Source organism: Oryzias melastigma, linkage group LG6, assembly GCF_002922805.2.
Source record: "Oryzias melastigma strain HK-1 linkage group LG6, ASM292280v2, whole genome shotgun sequence".
Taxonomy (NCBI): Eukaryota; Metazoa; Chordata; class Actinopteri; order Beloniformes; family Adrianichthyidae; genus Oryzias; species Oryzias melastigma.
Window position 1 is genome coordinate 32,723,836 of NC_050517.1, and position 7,579 is coordinate 32,731,414.

Here is a 7,579-nt window from a genome sequence, read left to right on the forward strand (position 1 = left end):
CACCATTGCCGGGTAAGTTTTACCTGATATAAAATAAACAATAAAAAGTATTTCTCTTAGAAAATAGATCAAGATATGACAACACATGATAAATTAGTTTTCTTTTATTTCAAACTGTGCTTTATGCAACAAAGTAGGGAAAAAATCAGAGGAAGATCCTAAAAACATGCTTGAAAAAGTAGGAATTTGAGAAGAAAAAATTCCTAAAAAAATAAATAATGATTCTGTACACGTGTCCACTCATTCCTGGGACATGTGAGACGTTACCCAGAGACCCATGACACTAAAAAAATGCAACAAATTTAAAATAATGTACTTTTGCTCGGTGAAAATCACCCAGTGATAGTGCTCTAGGGTTAAACCAACATGAGTCACTTAATCATTTTTTTCTTTGTTAAATTTTATCCAAATATTCTGCAGAAGATCTCAGTCACTATTGTTGCTGATTATACCCATATTATATGAAATTTCGTTTTTACTGTCTCAAAAAATGGATTCTGCTTGAATTATGACTCTAACAAATCCACATGTAACCCTTTTGGGACTGAAGGTGTTTTTGGTTTCCAGGCGTATTGTGCATCCCACCGGGTGAGCCGAGAGCTGATGACGGGTGAACGTGGCCAAACAGAAACCGTTGCCATCTGGTTGCACCTGAACTAATGCATCAGCGTGCAGGAGAGACCCTCCACGTCCCTCAGCTCCACCCAGCAGTCCAAAGGTTTACTGCTCCGACCTTTTGGCCCTTTTCTCCTCTTGTCCATCAGATCCCGCTCTTTTTTTTTGAGGAGCTGAAGCCCTTTGAGGGCGACGGTGATGGAGTGAGACGGGCCGGGTGCTGACAACAACTGTCCGTCCCCGGCGTCAGATCATAACGCTGCAGATTTGTGGGGCGTTCTGGCGCTCAGGGCTGCAGGTCTCTCCCCATCAGTCAAGCTGGTGTTTTCCTGCGCTGATGGTTTCCACATGGATGCATGAGACCAGGCGCGGTGACGGAGAGAACATCATGACTTCACTCTTTCCTTTGACTCAATCAGATTTAAAAAAACAAAATAAAGACCCATTCATCAATGAAACCTGCAACATTTTCAAGATTTTTTTTTTGAAGAAAAATAGCAGAAAATACCTTCTTTCTCTTCCCTGAATAGATCTTATGAATTTAACAAGAAGAAATCCACCTTTCCTTTTCCCGGCTGATGCAGTTTGTGTTCAAATGAAAAGTGGGTTTCCTGATCAGTTCCACATTCATGACGGAGGCGTAAGGAATGGTTGAACCTGGATTCTCTCCGGTTGTCATGCAGCACACGTCCCGGAGTATCAGTCAACCAGAAGATAATCTTCCTTTTAATTATCAGAGAAGGTAACATTTTAATTTGGTGTTTTCGCTTCGAGGCTTCAGAGCAGAAAAAGGGATCAAATAAAGAAAATCAAGTTTTCATTCCTGTAAGCAGCTGTGGGACTTTCATTGATCAGTTCTTCATTATTCACTCCTACAGTTACTGAATTTGGTTCCTTCCACTCCACAACAAGGTTCCAAATGACCTCTAGAAACTTAAAATTATATACAAAACTTTGGGAAATCTTGCAAATCACAAATGGTTTTAGAAGTCACATTTTTTAACTTTTGTAAAACATTTTCAGTGTTCAGGTTTATAAGTTAGAGTAACTTCTTTATCCTGTGTAAACTCCACTGGATCACTTTTATCTGGTCATAACTGCTTCAGTTCACCAGATTTCACGTCTTTTTTCTGCTCATAGTTACATATATCTGGTTTATTCATGTTATATCAGAAAAACATTAAACTTCTAATTCCTATTTCGTTTACTGTAATGGAACAACCTCACTAAGAACATGAAGTCTGAAGATATTCATTAAAAACTGTTTTCGCTTTTTCTATTCTTCAGAAAACTACAGAAGCTGAAAACAGCCTGATCCACTTTTATTTATTTTTTTAACGTTTTCTCGTGATAACGAGATAATAACTCGTTGTCATAAGAAAACGACCTTTGTTTTCTTGAGAAAATGAGATAATAACTCGTCATTATGTTACGGCTGAGGTCGTATGTTTTGATTTATTTGTACTTTTGGGATGTTTTTCTATTTCTTTGGTCTTCTACTGCAGTGGAAGTTTTCTGTCTTTTTATTCTCCTTCCTGTTTGCAGATTGATGCCCAAATTGTTCAGCACTCCTGATTGGATGAGGGTTTCCAGCAGCAGCATTCAAATAATCAATGTTTAAAAAAACAAAACAAATAAGAAAACTGAATTGAAAAATTCTACAAAGCAACAAGATCATAAAAGGTGAACTGCATTTTAAGGCTGACTTACGTTACACGTGCTCACGACGTACCAGATATCTGGTCTAATGCCACACTCAGGTATCAGACTCCAGGCCTCGAGGGCCGACCTCCAGCTGGTTTTCCACAAATCTTGCCTTTTCATCGGCTGATTACCTGGATCAGGTGTGTTTAGCCTATCGGGGCTTCAAAACATGACTAGAAAACATGTAGGACACCAGCCCTCGAGGCCTGGATTTGGACACCTGATACTTAAGTGCAGAATTTCCACACAAACTACACTCTGATTGTCTCATTTCTAGCAGTCAGGCTGCACACAAGGAGCGTGCACGTGTCACGAGCTCGTTAACCTTATGCTTGTGTGTTGTTTTCCTTGACTTAAAATGCACAAACTGGATTTGCGATAAATTCTCCTCATGGAAATATGAAAATTTCGAAAAAACGTGCATTTTTGGAGCCTGTCAAAGTTGACATATTTTGTAAAAACTGCAATGGAAACACTTTTTTCTAATTAATTGGATCATTTGATCAAAAACTGGATACCAGCGGGGATCACAAAGGTTCTACAGCATCACAGTTCATCAAAAGCCTAAATTAGCCAAAATAGCTAGCGTGTAGCTGAAATATTAGCTATACTAAGGCTTGAGATGTTCTAGAAAACCATGGAAACTTCTGAACACAACTGTGAGATGGTATTAACCCCCACTTACCCCACATTTAGAATGTCTTATGCTGCTCCTGACACATTGGGAACATTTTTCATTTGTTTCTTGTTTGTGTTTATTTTTCAAGCTTTCTGTTGACTTTTCCCAGCCTAACAAATGACATCCATTAGCTCCCACCAGTGACTGATAGTGTTGTCACTTGAGAGGATAAATTAGGCCGGCCCAAACCAGGCGTGAAGGATGGCAAATCCAATCCCAGTCGTGTATCTCTGCTTCATAAACTGCTTCACTTCACATCTTGAAAGCCCTTGCAGAGCGTCAGCAGAGTCTGCAAACGTTACAATAACACTGTTGCTCCTAATCTGCATGAGGAGCTTTGAACTGAACAGCAATTGTGTTTGTGAGTCGAATCAAACCGTGTTTTGACACAGCAGTTGGTGTTTGGTTGCAGTCCACTGCTGCTGATGAAAACAGCTCAGTCCTCTGGCTCCTGTGCAGCCAAAGTGTGATATTATGAAAGAGTTTATAGCAACACAATAAGGTCAGAATGAATCCACATTTTCACACCAACCTCTTTTCAGGAGCCGTGTGTGATTGTTTTGTTTTTTCATCCCGCTGACATCTGCTGTGTTCTGGTGAACAGACTGCACCCGGCCAGTTGTTCGCTGTAATTGAACCTCAGTCTTCCGCCTGAACAAATGTTGTTTTTAAATTTTCTTTTCCACACTAATTAGCAGTGGAGAAAGGTTAACGAATTCCAGATAGCGTCCCTCATTTCCAATAGAGTTTTCTCCAGCTCCCTGTGCTGCACGCCGCTGTGCACACACGTGTTTTCTTATAAACTCATGTTCTGACCAACTTCTCTAAAACAGGTAAGAGCTGGATGTCAAAAGAACAAGTGATTGAAAAAAAACAAGAATGTCAGAGAAAAATGAGTGTCTTCATCATTAAATAACACAAAATTTGCATGTAATTTACATGTTTTTTATCTTGATAAACATGTGTTTATCATTCCTTTTTTTAAATTTACTTTCTAGACTCCAGGAAAAAAAATGGGAGAACAAAATGTATTTAATATTGCTTCTTCCTTACTTTTTTGCATTTAAATTATCAGCTACTAATAAAAATCATAAACTGGTCATTTAAAAGAAAAAAAAAATCTTTGAAAAAAAATATTCCTCAATAAAAAAGTAGAAATAAGATTATTTTGGCATTTTTTTAATAAGCAAAATGAAATTCAATTTCAAGAAAAAGTAATATCCATTCTGTTTCTATTTTGATTTTTCTTTACCATTTTTTGCTCTTATAGTTTCACCATAGACCAGATGTCTTACCAGTTAGTAAGAGGTAGTTCATCAAGTGCTGGGTAAAAACATTGTTTTGTGTTTCTAAATTTGTTTAAATGTAATGTTCAGTGTTAGGTAGAAGAAGTCTGAGACGTGATTCCCTTTCCTAAAACGTCTCAACAGAGGTGAGGTTACCGTTAGCGCACGCCGCTATCGCTCCATGAAGAAGGCAGAAGATCCTCATCATCAGCTGAGAGTACGATCAGTAATCCGAAAGTCGATTCAAAGTTCGTTTACGCATGAAACGGTTCTGTTAAACAGGCTTTAGTGTTGTAACAGAGCTACGTTTCATCTCAAGAAGTCACATGATCACACAGTACATGATAACGTTTTGTGAGTACTCTGTGTTTTGTGTTTCATGAAGGCAAACTTTACCTTTTTGGATGTCTTTGTGTTTACACATAGTTATAAACTATCACAGAATGTAATATATAAATATATAAATATCCACAACTGGAAGCAATGCATCAATAGGACATTGTACTTTGATGATAATCAATAAGTATTATATATCTGTTACATGATGTATGATTGATGTTACTGTTTACTGAAATAATGTTTGATGGGATTAATCAATAATCAACAAGATAATTTAAAAAAAAAAAACAAAAAAAAAAAAACAACAACAACCAGATTATAAAATTATGCAAAACAGTTAAAACAGTGAAATGAAGTAATTAAGTAGCGGTGGGATTATATAAATTCACTTCTTCCCACTCCTTTTCAAGCAATCAATCAAACTCTACTGACTTTAGTTAATTATCACAAAAAATGAATGAACCAAATGTGACATAAGTGTGTTTTATTTTTGTTTTCTATTTTCTAATCAATTTCTTTAATTGTTTCTGTAATGAGTTTGAAATAATTGTGTGTTTTGTCCTGTATTTTTCAATCTATGCTTGAAATAAACCAATCAATCAATCAATCAAATTAGCAGCAGAAAATTCGGGATTTGTGGAAAACCAGCTGGAGGTCTGCCCTCGAGGCCTGGAGTCTGATCCCTGAGTGTGGCATTAGACCAAATAACGGGTACGTCATGAGTGCATGCAGCTTAAGTTAGCCTTAAAATTGTTAAAATTAAATTGTTGCATTGTAGAGTTTTTCAATTCAATTTTCCTTTTTGTTTAGTTTTTTTAAACATTGCATTGTGTCCTGCGTCCGGATTGGCTGTTGGGAACATGTCCATGGTGCATTTTTCCACTTTAAAGGAGCAATACGATGCTGAGCAGAAAGAAGCGGGTTCTCTAAACAGATGAAGCGTCGGTTTAAACTGAGATTTAAAAAAAAAAAAAGATCATGCAAGACAAGATTTCAATGTCAGACTCAGTCAGACATGTCGACTGTTGGAGATGATTGCCAGCTGAGCTTCAACTAATGGATGAGAGTCCACATGTTTTCTGAAAATCCTCCAGTTGTTTTCTCCACACCCAGAATAAACAAGATCTGCAGATGGATTTCAGTAAACACAACTTTGTGTATTTCGAAACCGGAAATACGTCACAGCTCCATGCATAGAGTCTATAAGGAAATGCGAAAACGAGATATATATATATATATATATATATACACACAGTAAATATATACACTTTATTATTTATTTATTATTGAGAAAAGACCAAATCAACATATGAAGTGAAGTTTTTTTTTTTTTTTTGAGTTCAAAATGAGCGAACACATGTAGTTCTGGACAGGTCACACTCTGCTGCATTACACAGTTTGCTTTACCAGGAGCAGAATAGCTGCTGCACTCGGGGAATTCTCTAAATCAAACAAATTGCTAATGATGTGTGTAATCAGCCGATCACTCACTGTTGACATTACTGATGACAGTAAAAGAGCGACTCAGCGAGACAATTAGTTTGTGTAATTATGCAGGTAATCACAGGTTCTCCATCGTTCCTCAGAGTTTAGCCAAATACCAAAATACAGAGAGCTTTCATATCCACTGACGCTGGAAAAGAAAAGCCTGAAACATCATCTCTGCATGGTCTTTGTGTTTCTACAGATTTAGGAATTGATTTCAGCTCAATTTCAGCTCCAAAAATAAACGAGCAGCCAAAAGAAGAATAAAAACCTCAAACTGGATTCTCTTTCAGAAAAATCTCCTCCACAAAAGTCCTTTTCTTTTTCACGCTGGTGTGTCTGCGTGAAAACGCCCGACCGTGGCTTTTCTCTCAGTCCATTAACGATTTGTCACGGAAGCAGAAAGACTTGTGATCCGCTGATGGGTCTGTTCATTTCTGAGGCCAGCTTTACATTTAGCCTGCTGTTGCTGTGTTTCTAAAGTAATGGAAGCACGCGGCCACGCCATCTGCCAGAGAGACTGGCATTAGCAGCGCACTGTTACCGTTTGTCAGTCCAATGCACAAGACTGGAGAGTTTTCATGGACATTTGAGTAAAAACTGCTTTGGAATGTGTGGAGCAAATACACACAGAGAAAATTATCTTCAGTGAATTTTTGAGTTTATACCTGTGCAATCTATGTGTTGAAGCTGAAGCACACAATTAAATAATCACAGAGTATTGTTTGTGGTGCACGAAAATGTTTTTATTTTGAAGAGTTTGTCAGAATTAAGTGCAGCAAACGAAGTGTGTGGAGGAGGAAAATGTCAGCCTTTTGGGCTTCTGTATTTTATTATAAGAGTGTACAGGATGTCCAATGTGTTAAAGGGAAAAAAAGTATAAAAATAATCGTAAAAACCATAAGACCAATTAGTCAGCAACAAAAGATGCCAGTTCGTAAGCAAATGAATGTGACCTTCCTCAACAATCACATCATTTCTTTGGGAAAAAAGTGAATTGTTTCCCATTTAACAAGCCTTCGGAGCTTCATTTTGAGATGGAACCAATAACGGAATCTGAAAACTTCTTAGTCCCACCAATTAAAGTCAATTAGTTCGCCATATTTCTACAATATGGACGCCACTCTGGCCAATCAGGAGTGAGCTTATTGGAAGGTCACACCCCTATCACTTAAATCAGCTTCACAAGATCTGTCAATCAAATGTTTGAGACCATTGTTTTCTCAACCATAGAAAAATATCATGAAAAAAAAGAGGATTATCAGGAAGTATCGGAGCAAGAATGGTTATTCTGACCAATAGAATGATTATTTCTCTATAGAAGTCAATGTGGTTTTGTTTCTTGGAGCCACTTCCTGTTTGGAAGGAGTCACTCAGATCAATTAATTTAGATCAACCAAAAGAAAAAAAGAAAATGTTTTGGGCTGCACAGCAAGAAGGCCCCGGTTCAAATCCCGGCTGGAGGATCTGA

At 37.6% G+C, this 7,579-nt stretch overlaps 1 long non-coding RNA gene across 1 annotated transcript; it reads right to left on the reverse strand.

The window, feature by feature from the left end:
* Window positions 1-2,613: 2,613 nt before the first annotated feature.
* On the reverse strand, window positions 2,614-4,090 carry LOC112151795. Its single transcript, XR_002920189.2, has 3 exons — window positions 3,531-4,090; window positions 3,376-3,449; window positions 2,614-3,287 (listed from the first exon to the last, which is right to left on the reverse strand). It is a non-coding gene; the product is annotated as an uncharacterized LOC112151795 (long non-coding RNA).
* Between the last annotated feature and the right edge of the window lie 3,489 nt (window positions 4,091-7,579).